The sequence below is a fragment of the Equus przewalskii genome, chromosome 5 (genome assembly GCF_037783145.1).
Source record: "Equus przewalskii isolate Varuska chromosome 5, EquPr2, whole genome shotgun sequence".
NCBI lineage: Eukaryota > Metazoa > Chordata > Mammalia > Perissodactyla > Equidae > Equus > Equus przewalskii.
Window position 1 is genome coordinate 54,484,844 of NC_091835.1, and position 17,298 is coordinate 54,502,141.

General features: G+C 36.1%; 1 protein-coding gene across 1 annotated transcript in view; it reads left to right on the forward strand.

The window, feature by feature from the left end:
- The first annotated feature begins 2,281 nt into the window (after positions 1 to 2,281).
- The window catches only part of CCDC91 (coiled-coil domain containing 91), a 362,152-nt gene continuing 347,135 nt past the window's right edge, over positions 2,282 to 17,298 (forward strand). Inside the window, exon 1 of the mRNA XM_008517658.2 lies at positions 2,282 to 2,353. The gene's annotated coding sequence lies outside the window, so the exon portion shown is untranslated. The remainder of the gene's footprint in view (positions 2,354 to 17,298) is intronic.

The window sequence follows — 17,298 nt, forward strand, 5'->3', positions numbered from 1 at the left end:
ATTGTAGGCTAAGCAGACATTCCAAAATGTGTCTGTCAGAGAAGCTACTCCCACCTTGTCCCCAAACCCCCACCCCAAATACACCATTTTATAAGTAAGGAAACATTCCTCCAAATATTAAATTATTTGACCAAGGTTATAAACTGAGCATTCCCCATCCAGTGCTGTTTTCACATGTGACAGCTCTCTGGACAGTAGACTGATTAACATTAAGTAAGTTATACCAAAATACCAGTTTGCTTCTCTATCACTTTGAATCCCATAGTCCTCTTTCCTCTACTTTCTTATTTGTTTCTCTCTGGGAAACTAAAGAAAATGCTAGATGTAAGTAAGAGAGACAATTTTTCAGATCTTAACCTTGCTAATATATTGATTTATCATTTCTTTTTCATGCTCAACAAGCATATTGTTATGTGCACAAGTAGAGGGAAGTTTTCTCTAGAACGTGAGGACAAAAGAATCAAAACCTATGACCTCTGCTTTCCCAAAATAAGTTTTCTAAATAATTGAGAAAATAACATATCCATAGATGAACAAAATAGAGAGCCAAAGCAAATATATAGTACTGTAAGCCAAACTGCATATAAATTACTGAAGGAATAGGAAATTAGGACTATGGATGGAAATCTTCAGAGAGATTTTCTGAAGGCAAATTTTTAACAGATATTGAAGAAGATAATGATACCTCAGAGGGTGCAAATTTGTGGCCCAGAGGCCAAATCAGGTCTACTTATGTTTTGTTGGGCTAGCACAGCATTTTGAAAAAACATCTTAAATTTGAATGTCTTTACATGGGACTCCTCTTTCCAATTTAGCCATACCCTGTACCACTCCTTAGTGCTTTATTCCATCATTTACTCTACCATGAGTATATTGTCTGCCTTACCCCTAAGGATACTTGAGTTTACAGCCCCTAGTTGTAGACTGTCATGATGAAAGAAGCGAGCAATCTTTCATTCTTGGGAGACTAGCATGTACAAGAGCAAAGAGAAGATAGCTATGAATGTGTGTGTATGAAAGAGGGGTGTAATAGAGACTGGCTTGTAAGAAGCTAAGAGATTCCATTGATGTAATTATAATAGATGAAAAGGGATAGTTTCAGAAGGATCTGGTGACAGAGGCCCATAAGTAACTAGATCAAAGAATTAAGATTTTCTCCATTAAGCAGCTGTCTGTCATTCTTAAGTTCTTGCTTGAGTGTGATTTGAGTTATTTGAGAAAAAGTACTTGACTGCTATAAAACAGTTAAACTTGAATGAAGAGAGAGAGGAGCTCAAAACCTTTTTGGTAATCTAGGTAGGAAATAGTTTGGATAAAGGTGGTAGTTCTGAGGATGGAAAGAAACATAGAAGAGAGAACAAGAGGTAAGAGAAAATGGAATTAGACAAGAGTGATAAAGGAAAAAGAAGTTATGAGACTGCTGTTTCCACAGGAAGTAAGAAAATTGGAGAAAAATGGCAGAATATAACATTCTGTTACAAAGGTGATGAAATAAATAAAAGCTGGTTTTCATATTAGCACACTGCAGCTCTCAATCGTGTTCATGGGTTTATTTCCTGCCAGCAGTTACTCATGGCTCTAGCTACTTGACTATGCTGCTTGTCAAGAAAAGAACAGGCAGCTGCATGGGGTCTTCTGTATTTTATTCATTACAGCCTCTTTTATTTGTTGTTTTAATGTATTTAATTTACTAAATTGTTACAGATGTTTTATATTACAATGTTAATAAGAAAAATATGAAAAGATGTCCAACTTCTTTTAAGTCTGGTAGAAGTGGAAACATTTTTCCTTCTGCCTGTTCAAGTTTCAGTTGATCCTTTTTGAAAATGCTGACTTAAAATGGATGGTCCACGCTAATTTTGAGTAGAGGGCAAGGGGAACAAATTTTAAGTGACATTTTGAAGAAATCATTATGTATTCTCCTTTGAGAAGGTCTGAGACATGGAGAATTTGGAAGCCTCACAAATATCCTCAAAACTACATTAGTATTCTTTTCTAGTATCTTCCTTACTATTGGAGAACGTTAAATATGTAGGAAATGCTTATAGCATGACAGCATTATTTGGTGTCAGTATTTGTTGCGGTGTGTGAAAATCTCAGGCATAGCTTTTGTGGGAAGTACACTTCATGTTGAGCGAAGGGAAATAGTCTCCCCAAGAACTGTATTTATGTGTGATTCATATATGTGGATTAGACCACTTAGGAAAAAACTCAACAAAGAAAAGAAACTTCCCCTCCGGGCTTCGTGATTTATATAAATTAAATTTGTCACTGTTAAGATAGGTACAGAAGGCTCACTCAAGACTGTGCTCTCCAAACCCTGGCTGCATGAAAGCTTATGATACAGCCACAGGTAACTTTGTTAGATTTTCTTTGAACTTGTCCTCTAATTGGAGCCCCGTCACTACAGAAAGCAGTTGAAATTTAATTAAGGGGCAGGAAACTCCCAAGTCTAATTTTGTCCCTGAGCTGCTCTGTGGGTTGTCTCTCAGGACTTCAACGGCTGTTGAATGAAGGTTCTGGTGCAGATGCTGAAGCCTACCCGGTGGGGCACTTCCCAATCGTGAGCTAGCATAATGACTTCTTTCTAGGTTGGTTAACTCTCCATCTGCAGAGACACATTGTGTTAAACTGTTAGACTCCTGCTTCCTTTGAGACAGATTTTAGGGTACTTTCACATAAGGGCCAAATTTAATCATGATAAAAGTAAGTACTTCAACAAAGAACTCAATTTTGGGGGGGCCAGCCCCATTGCCTAGTGGTTAAGTTCGGCACACTCCACTTCAGCAGCACGGGTTCAGTTCCCAGGTGCAGACCTACACCACTCATCAGTGGCCATGCCGTGGTGGCAACACACATACAAAGTAGAGGAAGACTGGCACAGAGTTTAGCTCAGGGCTAATCTTCCTCAAGCAAAAAGACCAAGATTGGCAACAGATGTTAGTTCAGGGCAAATCTTCCTCAGCAAAAAAACAAAAAGAAAGAACTCAATTTTTCTTTCTTCTACTAAAGTTGTAAATTTCCTAATTGTTTTTGGTCCTAAATACTCCCCAAATAATCAGCTCATCTGAACCTTGTGGGGAAAACTGAAAGGCAATTAAGTGAGAAAATACATGTAAAAAAATCTTTGTGAAGTGTTAGGAAAATTTAAGATATTATCAAAATACTGTTTCAACAGAAACAAATTTCCCAAAGACACATTTATAAATTTCTGTAAGATTCATGCCAAAAGGATAGGAGAACTCCACTCCTTCCATTTGCTTCTTGGAGTAGGCCCAGTGTGCTATCTTAGACAGGAGCATGTATTCCGCTATAGTTGATTTCTCCAACCACTCTCCCATGCACAAGGAGGGTCTTTGACTACCTGATTGCTTTAGATTACATAGAACATACTCAATTTTAAGCAATCCAATACACTAATTTGCAGAGTAATGTACTGTATAAATATCATACCTACTGTGCAATGCCTCCAGGTAATAATAAGAACATTATGTTCATCTTTTTGTAATGTGAAAAATTTAATTGCCAATGAATAATTTCTACTTTATCATATGGCCTACTCTGTATATGACTACCTGCAAGTTGAACTAGACTAAATTTTTGGAATGGCTAAAGTCCTGAAGGTATAATTCTAGATGATAGAGCCACAAAGTGGTCAAAACCTGGGTCTCAGACTGAACCATGTCAGGACTACCCTTTAGGTATAAAGCAAAGATTCTGGGTGCTGCTCTTGTTTGCTTGCCTCCGTTAATATGTGTGCTTATGGACATCAAATGCAGCAGAGGATAAATGTGGTATATTACCTCTAACATATAAGATGACAGACTACTGCATTGTGGGTGCCAGTACTGGACTCCTTTAACTCTTCCATTCTTTGGAAATATAACAGTGGAGGGAGTTGGACTGAGGATAATTTTGACCATATTGACTGTGGAGGCTAGAGCTTCACGGGGTACTGACATAGGTGACTTGCGCTACCCACAGATGTTCAACTTTCTTCGGTGGAAATTACATTTGCATATGGAGGAGATATAAGTAGTAAATATCTTCAAATCATCAATTCTGACCTTTCCAAGGCTACTGACACTTCTAACAAGCTGGAAGTTTTACTTTAAATTAATAAACATTAGGATAATCCAGTGAATCTTTCACTCTTCTTCCAAATATGTTACTTTGAGTAAATACAGCTTAAGAATGTCCCTGATATATTCTTACCATGTTACTGTGTGCTGTAAATGCAAAAGACGGGTTAAGGACCAAGTTCTAACCGCAACCACGTATTTCCTTTGTTTTATATATTTAGGTCAGACGCTAAACATGGCTTGAACATTTTTTCTTTGTGGTTTAATTTCCTTTGTGATTATTTCTTTTATTTAATGAGAGTGTAAAAAGGTCCCAAGGACCAAAAACAAATTGCAGCTCTTTTTTACCATAGGCATTAACAGGTATTCTGTTCATTTGCCTTTGGGTGAAAATTAAACTTTCAGGATCATTTCGGGTTAAAACTGCAACAGTAAGAAATTTACATTTTCTTAAAACATAGGGGACTATATTCATCTGGCATTCTTTCACACACCCTTGGGCCCAAGCCTTATAACAAACAAGGAATGAGAAAATGTGGGCTCTACAGTGACTCTCAGTGTATCTCTGGTCTGTGCCTCCCCAGAGATGTCCATGAGGCGCCTGCATGCAGCGCCACCCCACAGCTCATAATGACTCCCTGGAGACGTGAAGGGATTTCTGGACATATAAGAAGGAAAGGCATACTAAGTCATCGGGGCAGCACCCCAGGACCACCGTGAACTTCATAGCAGTGCAAAGAGTGATGTGTATCCATCCACTAAGTGTTAAAGCTGCAAAGAGGTTTTTCATTTCAAATTTACTATCCAGCCTACTAATGTGTGTTTGCTTCTGGCACTTCACTCACTTCATACTCTAATAGTGAACAATTCTGTTTTAATGGTATGTGTAATTCTCATTTCTCAGTAAAGGAGTTGAAATGTTTGCTTCTTAAACAAGACAGGAGTTTTTTTGTTGTTTTGTTTTGTTTTTTAAACATTCACTTACCTGTTCATTTCATGGGCAGCAGAAATATATTTGCTTATACTCTGGCTTTTATGAACATAATGTATTCATCAAATCCTAAAATGCATCCCTAATGGAGTATCCTTTGATTTTATCCAGGACTTAATATATTTAACACCTGGATAAATTTAGAGTTCTTTTGAACTAAATGAAATCACAGAATCTAACAGTTACCAGACAGCTGTTAATAGTTTTAACAACTTCTTCCAGTTGCCCAGAGGGAGGAAAATGTGGTCCATTTCAGGTCCTTATATAAAATACAGTGAATTACAGTGAGAATAATAGTTTAACTTTAATAAAGGGGAGACCTGTTTATTTTAATAGAACTGATATTTCAGTTAGTTAAAAAATCAAAAATCATCACTTTCCTTAAATGAAAAATAAGAATCCTCTAAGGAATAGACCCATCAAAAAAATTAGTAATGGTTTTCTTCCTATTTATACTCTCATTATGGGTGAAGAATATATCTCGAAATGGCATAGGCAAGTGTTTTTCTAAAATTCTTTATAATTTGAATCACAAAGTGCAATTTTCCTAAAGCGTACTGAATGTCGATATTACGTTAAATTAATGGCAAAGATAAACATACACAGATAATTTTAAGCAGTCTGTCTTTTTCTTGGAAGATGTAGGATGTAGCATATTTAAGAAAAGTAAGGCAATTGTTAAATGAATATTACTCTAAAAATATACACAATTATTAAACAAAATCAGACACAAAAGCTAACTTTTAGTTTTAATATTAATAAAATTTTCCTAAATTCTTATTTTCTTCACCCAAGAAAGGTATAGACCACTGTACCACTTACCTAGTTTGTGAAGATGTGTTTTATTTTATAAAGAAATAATTGTATACAAACAGGATTATGCAGATTCAACTCACAATGTTTAAGAGGAACTACGCTGATTTTAATAAAAATATTTCCCTAATAAAGTCTTATTAGCTAAGTTTTTTTCATGAAACATATGTTTCCACTACTTCCAGAGATCTGGTAATTGTTCATGCAAATGAAAAAAAAAAGTGTATGTTTTCCATACATGCATAAGTTGTTCCACAAACATCTGGTAACGAAACTTTGAAAGCTGCTCGATTCCGAGCCAGCCCAGGTGTTCACTACAACATCTCTAGAACTCAGCAATTGCCTGCAGTAATTTGTTGCAACTCGTATTGGCATTTTTATGGTTATGATGAGGCAAAGGGTGATGACATCATGTACTAATGTTACGAAGGTGCTGTGAATTCAGTGTGAAAATTCCATCAATGAGTGATTGTTACTGAAATTGACTGCATTGGTGGCCGTCACATTTTGCCAACTGAAACATCTGGGCACAAGTTAGTAGTGGCGCACCTTGTAAATAACTTAATTGAAATTAATTGCCAGAAGTTTGCAGCACCGTAGGTAGTTTATAAGTACCATTTCTTACTCTATTGCAATGTTTTGGGCTTAAGAATCTTGTATTCTCAGATTCTGTTTCAGCAGCTTGTGATGAAAGTGGAAAAGTGTACAAAATATAGGATGAAACAGCAGGACCACAAGGAAATAAAAAAACATTATTTATATATAAGGAAGAAAACATTGCTGTCTCCTATACTTATTTGATAAAATATTTTCCTCACAGAAATAATTTTAACATTAATGTATGAAGGAGTTTAAAAAAAGATAACAGTTGAATAGTTAGATATGTCTCTATTTCCCAGAAAGAAATATCTAGTATTTTGCCCATGTTGTAAATATCAAATGCTTATTGTGTTGATAAAAACATTTCAAATTATTATAGACTATAAAACCATATATTTTTGAAGAGACTAAGAGGCTGTTTTGTGAAAAACAACTAAGAGATTGAATAGGAAATGTGGATTCTATTTTTGCTGTACAGATTCTAAAGCATTGAGAATAATTTTCTAAATTATTCATAGCTTCATGCATCATAAATCCAGGGAATGGTAAACAAAAAATTACAAAGATGCTGTAGTCAGCAAAAATTAATTCTTCAATAAATATTAACTTCAGTTCCTTGCTTATTCCCTTCTTAACTCCCCTTACCTGTGAATTTTTGCTTTTTAAGAAAAGTTTTGCAAATGTAAAGATGTTTTAAGATATTAAATGTTGACAGTTTAAAATTGGCATGAAAACTCAGTTAACAAACTAAAGTTACATTTGCCTCGAGAATACCACAACTTATTTTTATGTATCACAATATAAACTTCCAAAATGCCCTCAATATTTCAGAAACTTTTAAAAAATCCCTACTTTAGAAAATAACTATTATTTTGTTCTGTATTTTCAATATGGAGATCCATATAATCAACGTTTTTTAGAGTTTTATGCTGGGAAGAAGTATTTATAACTAGCGTGATTCATTTTATTATATAAAGAAAAGCTGTGTAATTCATATATTCTTCTTTTTTTTCCCCCTGCTTGGCTGCCAAGAAGGTTAAAGCTAATTCTTTTGGTAAATCAGTAATTATCCAGAGCACAGACTTTCTAGTACAATCAAATTGCTTTCCCTGCCCTTTCCCCTTTTATATTTCTTGACTTTTGTGCTTTTATACTTGCTTCAATAATCAGTTATATCTGTATTTTCTATGTAAATTAAAGCAGATAGGGTTTAAATAATAAGTACTTAGCTTCTAGAATATCTAGGACTACCAGTTGGTATTCTTCCATATAAAATATTTACAATTCAAAAAGTCTATTCTCCCTAGAGCTGTGGAATATTTCATATCTGAATTTTTTTCTCCTTATAGCTCTCTATAGATAAAACAGCACTTTATAACAATATTTTGCTTTGTTTTGGATAACAGAGACCCTTATGTTCACAAATGAGCTTCTGATAGAAGAATACAACCTAGCAATTCCAAAAAAGAATTTGAGTTCTTTTCCTGAACAGAAAAAAAAAATGTGTATCTCTACATTCATTCATAAAAGTAATCTCAGTGCTTTGTCATAATGGACATATTGTTCAGGCAAAGTGAGTTAAATGCACTCTCCACATCTAAGAAAAGATTCCATTTAATCTTTGCTTTTGTTAGGAACGAGCGTGGAGAGTATGGGCAAAGAAGCAGCTTTAACTTATGGCTTTAATCTTAAATGTTTGAATCCTTGTAAGTTTCCTTGAGGTTAATATTTTAATGGTATCAGAGAAAATTAAATAGAGAATATGTGGAAGGAATGGTAGGCAATTAACACAGCCATACGAAATCAATGACGGTCGCTTTTAATCAGATTTCCACCCAGCTGTTTTTCACTACAAATGACTGTATTTTACAATAAAAATATACAAACATTTGGAGTTGTACACAGAGCTATACGATTTTACAATATATATTTATGATTTAAGGAATAAAATAAGTCCTAGTTCTTAAGGATCTTGCTATTAATAACAACAGCTACATTTATTAAATCTATAAAAGAGCCTGAAGTACAAAAATGAGTCAGGGATTTTTCTAATGAGTTGCAGAATTGATAAACTTTCAAGGTTGTTAGGAAGCAGTCCTGAGCGGTGCTAGAAATAATGAACAGGATGTGCTACAAATACTGTAGGAAGGGGCAATCTAAAAGATATCTCTTGACTAGAAATAAATTAATTATTTTAACTCTTTGATAGAGCATTTTTCTCATCTTATTCTTCCATTGTTTTTTCTTCATACCTTGTGGTAAGAGAGTAATTTCAATCCACAGCAGTTGCAATGGCCTTGAGAAGGACATACAAAGTGTGGGGAACAGAAAGGTTAGTAGCATGATGACTGATTATGAAAATCTCTTCTTTCATTCACTTGATTGAATAGCACCTATGATGCTTCAGGCCCTCTGCCAGGCTCTAGTGAGATGGATGCCAACGAGGCCACTGCCTTATCCTGTAATTTGTGCTCTTAATAACTATCCTGAGTTTTTGAAAAATGTTAGATTAATTACATTTTATTTTAAAAGGGAAGTACAGAGACAACAAAGCTGATCAATGTATGCTTTGAGGTGTCAAGATAACATTTAGGCTTGGCAGGGATGGGAGATGGGTAGAGAAAAGAAGGAAACACAAAGTAGCCTTTGAGGTTGTGGTAATTTGTTTCTTGATCTGTGTGTTGGTTACATGAATATATTCACTTTGTGAATATTCACTGAGCTGTATGTTTATGATTTGGGCACTTTCCTGAATTTAGGTTAGTAAGAATTTATGTAAAATTGAAGAGAAAAAGTGATAGGGAACTGTTGAATACATATTTAAAAGATGTATCTGCTCTTTTTCAGCCAAGATTCCTCTACCTTTTGTTACTACTCAATCCACTACAACATTCTAGCAAACTCCATACAACAGTCCAATGATCCAGCTCTCTATAAGATGGCTAATGACAGAATCAGCATCTCTCATGGCCCCTCTTCAATCTTTACCTGCTGTGATGGCTCTGGTCCCTTTGACTCTTTGCCCATTCTTTCCATTTAAAGTTTTCTCTAAAGCAGGATAGTTCAAAAAAAAAATTTTGTCTCCTAATTTGGCATTTGTGACACCACACTCTCCTGGTTCTAATTCTAATTAGAAAATTGATCCCTCTCAACCTCCTTCACTAGATTTTCCTCTAACCATTTCTTTAATATTGATGTTCTTCTGTTTTCTATCCCCAACCTTTTCTCCTTGCTATACCTTCTTCCTGGGGAATCTGATTCAGAGGGTTTTTTTAAACGATAGTCTGTGGATAATGCTTAAGTCCATATCTCTACCTCCAAAAATTTGAGATCCAGTTTCATATTTTAAATTATCTACCTGACATTTCAACCTGTTTTTCCTGTAAATATCCCAAACTCAGAAAGTTCCAAACTGAAATTATTGTCTAAACTCTAGAAGTCTGATTTTCCTCTTATATTTCCTGTCTCAATCAGCAATCTGTCCTTAGCCTAGTCATCCAAGGTAGGTATTTTTGAATAACTCTCTATTTTGTTCTTTCTCTCTCTCAACTCTCACATGAATAAACCACCATGTTTGTTATTAGTACCAACTACATATTTCTCAAATTGACCCTGCATTCTCAGTTCCACTGAAATAGGCATAGTTTGGACCCTTATTATCTTTTTCCCCCAAGAATATTTTTTTAATCCTCAAAAGTAGGTCCCCTGCCTAAGATGTGAACATCTCTCTTCCCTGTTTGTCACATTGCTGCTGGAGTCATCACGCTGCTATCATTGCTGTATACAGCATCATTCAAAGAGCACTTCCTGCCAGCATGACAACATGAGCACAGCTGTCTAACTCTATTAGCATCTTCCTTTTGAGATGTAAAAATGGTTAATCCCAGATTTAGCACTGGAACTTATGGAAGGGTTGCTGGCGTAACATTCAAGGGATTTCTATGGGTTACAGTACAAGTGGAGCCATGTTAAGAAAAATCACATCTCATACATATTTTAAATAAAATTCAAGAGAACCTGATCTCTATAAAATAACAGAGGAAAGACCAGAGAGCAAGTCCATAAATTGAGACAAAGGGAGGCGATCTAAAAAAAGAACAAAATTTCAAGTAGTTGAATTAGCAAAGAAAAGATTCACAATCCACAATAGCCAAGACTTGAAAACAACCTATGTGCTCATCAGTGGATTAATGGATAAAGAAGATGTGGTATATAAATACAATGGAATACTACTCAGCCATTAAAAAGATGAAACCTTGCCATTTGCCACATGGCTGGAACTTGAGTGCATTATGCTAAGAAAATAAGTCAGATGGAGAAAGCCAAATGCAGTATGATTTCACTCATATGTGGAAGATAAAACGGCAGCAACAAACAGATAGACACAGAAAATAGACTGGTGGTTACCAGAGGAGAAGTGGGAAGGGGGGAGGGCAAAAGGGGTAAAATGGCACATATGTATGGTGATGGATGGCAATTAGACTTTGGGTGGTGAACAAGATGTCGTCTTCACAGAAATTGAAATATCATGGTCACTTGAAATTTATATGATGTTATAAACCAATTTTACCTCTAGCCTGATTCAGTTGTTAAATTATTTCCATTACAAATGTACACATTTCTTCAGCTTTGGAAAGTTAATTTTTTTCTATTACAATATTGGTTACATTGAGAAGAGCACAGGTTAATATTTACTCATGAAACTGGGGAAAAAACAAAAAAGAAGAAGAAGAAGGGTAAAGAGGTATGGACCAAAAGTTTTTGTGAATTATTTCTAATTATCAAGCAATAGGTAATTCGCATGTGATACATTTAAATTCTTTCAGAATACAGAAAAAGATGGAAGCCTTCCTAATTTAATTTATAAAGAAAGTATAATCTTGTAGCAAAACCAGACAAAGACAGCACAGTACAATATAACTGCAAAACTCTCTCATAAATATAATACAAAAATCCCGCTAAATAAAATGCAGTTTAGGGGGCTGGCCCTGTGGCTGAGTGGTTAAGTTTGCACACTTGGCTTTGGCGGCCCAGGGTTTCACTGGTTCAGATCCCAGGCGCAGACATGGCACAGCTCGTCAGGCCACATTGAGGCGGTGTCCCACATGCCACAACTAGAAGGACCCACAACTAAAATATACAACGACCTACTGGTGGGATTTGGGGAGAAAAAGCAGGAAAAAAAAAAAAAGAAGATTGGCAACAGTTATTAGCCCAAGTGCCAATCTTTAAAAAAAATAATAATAATAAAATACAGTTTAAATTAAATATGACAATATCTTTAAAAGTACACCATAATGCGGCAGGTTTTACTTCAAATAAGGCTTAATATTAGAAAACCCATTAACATAATTCATCACATTAAAAAAATGATATGCTCATTGCAATAATGCTTATCTTCATAATTTGGACTGGATAGTTGTTCACTTAGCATCAATTCTCTGCTCTTTCATTGCAGAGGAGGGGCCATGGGCTACCACGCTGCATCAGAATTTGCCAATGAGAAGCACTGACTTTTATGAGATTTTTAGGGTGCAAGAGAAGGAGAGGCCTTCATTCTCGGGAGGCAGCTGCAGACTGACAAGTGAGCAAGCGTGAGATTCAAGTGGCTTTCACAAACATCTTGAGAACCACCTGCAGCGGTGTTTCAGGCTGAGAGCTCCAGCTTTGAACTCCCTGACCTTTGTTTCTCTAGTTCTTCCAAGAGTTGTGTAAGCCCATAATTCCTATCTTATACTCTTTGTACCTGGATTACATGGAGTGCCTTCTGTTTTCCCGGCCAATCTCTGATTGATACAATACAGAAATTATATTTGATAAAATTCAAAATCCAATCCTTAATGAAAAAAATAAAACCCATAATAACCTAAGAATACACACTTTTATAACATGATAATATCTTATTCCTCTGAGATCCATCATGTTTAATGGTAAAACAATACAGGCATTCCAGCAAAAGTCAGAAGCAGTACATGATGCCTGCTAACACCACTATTGTTTGCTGACGTTTCTGTATTCTTCAATCTATGCACACAAGGTATAATTACAGAATAGGAGAAGAACAAAATATTTGTTATTCTCAGATGTGATTTTTTTCTCTGTAAAACTCAAATGAATGAGCTTAAAAATCAGTAGAAATTTGTGGATTTTTTTTTCCATGTCAGCAATAACAATCAGTATCCAGTTAGGAAAGATGATGGGAAAAATTTACAATAGCATAACTCAACAACAAAAAGTCAAAAAACCCAATTAAAAAATTGGCAAAAGACTTGAATAGATATTTCTCCAAATAAGACATACAAATGACCAATAAGCACATGGAAAGATGCTCAACGTCACTAATCATTATGGAAATGCAAAAACCACATGAGATATCATGTCACACCCATTATGATAGCTACTATCAAAAATCTGAAAATAATGGGCCAGCCTCGTGGCGTAGTGGTTAAGTTCATGCAGTCCATGTTGGCGGCCTGGGGCTCACCAGTTCAGATCCTGGGTGTGGACCTATGCACTGCTTATCAAGCCATGCTGAGGCAGGCATCTCACATATAAAATAGAAGAACATGGGCACAGATGTTAACTCAGGGCCAATCTTCCTCAGCAAAAAGAGGAGAATTGGCAGTAGATGTTAGTTCAGGGCTAATATTTGTGGAGAAAAAAAAACCCCAGAAAATAACAAATGTTAGCAAAGATGTAGAGAAATTAGAACCCTTGTGCACTGTGAGAACGTAAAACGGTGCAGTCACTATGGGAAACAGTATGATGCTTCTTCAAAAAATTAAAAATAGAATTGCCATGTGATCCAGCAATTCTACTTCTGGGCATATTCCCAAAAGAACGGAAAGCAGCTTCTTGAAGAGATATTTGTACACCCATGTTCATAGTAGCATTATTCACAATAGCGAAGCAAGAGTGAAAGCAACACAAGTGCTCAATGACAGGTGAATGGATAAACAAAATATAGTATATACATACAATAGAGTATTTTTCAGCCTTAAAAAAGGAAGGAAATTCTGAGAAATGCTAAAACATGGATGAACCTTGAAGACATTCCGCTAAGTGAAACAAGCCAGTCACAAAGAAACAAATATTGATTCCACTTATATGAGTTACCTTGAGTAGTCACATTCATAGAGATAGAAAGTAAAATGGTGGTTTCTAGATGCTGGGGTGAAGGAGGCAGAATGGAGATTTATTGTTTAATTGGTACAGAGTTTCAGTTTCGCAAGATGGAGAATTCTGGAGGTGAAGGATGGTGATGGCGTCACAATACTGTAAATGTATGTAATGCCACTGGGCTGTACACTTAAAAATGGTTAAGATGGGAGCCAGCCCTGATGGCCTAGTGGTTAAAGTTCAGCGTGCTCCACTTCAGCGGGCAGGATTTGGTTCCTGGGCACAGGACCACACCACTCGTCTGTCAGTAGCCATGCTGTGGTGGCGGCTCACAAAGAAGAACTATAGGGACTTACAACTAGAAGATACAACTATGTACTGGGGGTTTCGGGGCAGGGGAAGAGAGAGTAAGATTGGCAACAGATATTAGCTCAGGGCAAAACTGTCAGTGGAAAACAAAAGGATAATAACTATAGTCTTACTTCCTGGTACCTCCCTTCTTCCCCTTGAGCAGAATACCAGCCAATATTGTGACCTTTTCCACCGCTAGAAATCTTGGCACTAGCTGACTTTTCCACTTTCTCATTATTTTCTAACAAGTTGGTGTGCTCAGAGTGCTTTTCAAACTAGACACCATCCTTCCCCTCAGATGGCTTACATTCCAGTAGGGGTATATAAACAAGAAAGGGGAAAGCATAACACAATGTGGTGGTGTTGATTTCTGAAAAATTCACCTGAGGTCCCTGATGGTGTTGCATTCAAGAGGGCATCCTCTAGCTCATTAGCACATCTAAGGGACTAAGTAAAATGGTGTTAATAAGAGCAGAAAGCCTTGCAGCTCAATTTGATAAGACATACACTAAGAAATATCATGTACAATAGCCAATTGAGATGAAAGGCTTATTCTTTTTTTTTTTTTTGGTGAGGAAGATTGGCCCTGAGCTAACATCTATTGCCAGTCTTCCTCTTTTTGCTTGAGAAAGAGTGGCCCTGAGCTAACATCTGTGCCAATCCTCCTCTACCTTGTATGTGGGATGCCACCACAGCACAGCTTGATGAACAGTGTGTAGGTCCACACCTGGGATCTGAACCCATGAACCCCAGGCTACTGAAGCAGAGGACATGAACTTAACCACTACACCACCAGGCTGGCCCCTGAAAGGCTTATTCTTGTTCTAAATAATTACACAAGTATGAGGGCAGGGTGGAGAGGACAGGATTAACACGTGGAAGACTCCTTTGTGGTTTATACAGAAAAAAAATTCAAGCTGCAGGCTCCCCAAGTATAGACAAGAGCTATCTGATTAGCAGGTGTTTCAAGGGTTAAGAGTGGAAAGATAGAATTATAGAACCCAATTAAGTGCAGAAAATTCACTACTAGATTTTTTCAGTGGCCAAGGAACGAGTCCATGTCACTTATAATGTCATTTATTTAATATGAGTATAAAAAATAACAGAAGAACTCAAGACAACTGCAAAACTTTCTGTATGATTGATTGAGAAATTTGCCACAAAAGCAGATGCTTCAACTAGAGGAGTTTCTTTCACAGTTTGGTCTCTGGGTTTTGTAACTGTCAACCAAGTTGGGGGAAAATATTACAATGTGTTTGAGCAAATGTGACTCCATCACAGCCTTTTTCAGTTAGTACATAAAAAATATTTAAAAATATTAAAGGAAGTTCTATTTGTTATTTTGTTTCTTCATCAAGATTATTACTGATTTCTTTAAATCTTCTATCATATTTTTCTATTAGAAAGAAAAAAACACATAGAACATGGTTGAATCACTGAAAGGCTGCAACTCTTTCCTTTTTATTAAGCAGAAATTCACCGTTTGGTGAAATTAGGATATTCTTTAATTTTTAACAATAATAGAGCTTTAAAAACCTTATTTTCCTCAGCGGTGGGAGAATACCTTGCTGCTGCTCCCATTTAACGTGATGAGGTAATTCACGTCTATTAACCCCCAGTGAACAATGAACTTCTCTTAGATTTTCACATGTAAAATTTCAAAACATTTTAATAAACAAAAATTTGTTGTTTGAGTAGAGTTTTGGGGGTACCAAGTGTAATGAGTTCTCCAAATTCATCTGAATTAGTTTGGAAAAAAAAAATAAGTGAATATTTAGCTTCAAAAAGATTTTGACTAGGATTTTTATGTAAGATTTTTGGTAATCATATCAATTTCTTTCACAAACCTACTTCTCCTGGATCCTGTATTTCAATGAATGAAGTTATCATCTTCCTACTTCAACTCAGAACCTCAAACTATGTTTTGACTTCTTTCTCTCTTTACCCCACCCGCATCTACTTAGTTTTTACTCACACCAATTCTACTTTCACAGAACCTCTTGCTTGCCTTATTTTTCAATCTCAAAGCCTACAGGATTGTTGAAACAGCCTTTTAACTTGACTCCCTACCTTTGCATTCTTACTTATCCAATCCCTCCCACACGACGTTGCCAGATCAATTTTCTTAGTATACAATGCTAATGCTGATCTTTCGCTCCTACAACTTCCCATGTCAGTTCAGTTTTGGGAGCATGCCTGGTATTCAATACTCTCAAGGACCTATTCACAATATAGCTCTCTAGTATTATTTCCCACTACTACCTTTTACATACTCTAAGCTCCTTAACTTTCCATACCCACGATGGCTCCTTTACCTAGAATGTGCTTTCACCACTCTCAATATGTCTAAACGAGTTTTGGCTCACCTACAAGACTTATCTCAGATTGAGTCGTTCCCAAAAGCCTTCATCTCTCCATCCTTCAAATTCTCATAGTACTTTATACATAGCTCCCACTTTGTAAAATTTTACTCATGGATTTAAATTTTTTTATTTACACTTTAATCTCTTGATAGATTCCAAACTTTTGAGAAGACTTATAGCTGCTTTATCTTGTTATGTCCCACACTCCAATTGTTCAATATATATTCACTGATTTATGTAATCTGTGTGTAAGATTGAAAATCCTTGAGACTTTAGGTGTGAGATATGTGAAAAAAGGCAATTATCCACCTTTGGATATTATCATTGCATTTGTAAGTCTCAAGAGGAGAATTGAGTTCAGTAATCCCAAAACTGTTGTCATAAGTTTGAAACTGTTATACAGAATTTGCTAAAAACTCATAAAAACATGTTATATCTCATGTGGTGCTAACTTCTCAATATTAAGAATTCCATATAAAGGGCACACAGATACAACAAATCTAATAAAACAGTTTCCATAATTATTATCTTGCCTGTTGTCTGGTTCTGATGATCTGACGTTGGCTTTTCCATAGGAGACATCCAATGCAGGAAGCAGTACAGCCGATTACTGCACACTGCCCTCTGGTGAGCCACAAGAGTAATCTAGAGGGGAAAATTCAGGGTTGAGAGTTTAACTGACTCTCCATGCCCAGGATGACAGCTGGTGCCAAATGGTGATGTCACATTTTGTTATGTGATCACTCCTCTCAGTTGTGTTATCCTGAGTCTACCAATTCTTTCCATGCAGGTCATCAAACGGCCATCAGCTGGTAAAACTTTCCTCTTCATTTAGCCAAAAATGGGTCCAGAATAGTTGTAATGAGTCTTACTAACCCAAGCTTTTAAAAAAATATTACTATTACTTCCATGCACGACATTTCTCTGCATCTTCACATAGCCCCAAAGCATCGCATGAAAACAATGGTAAAAAATATTT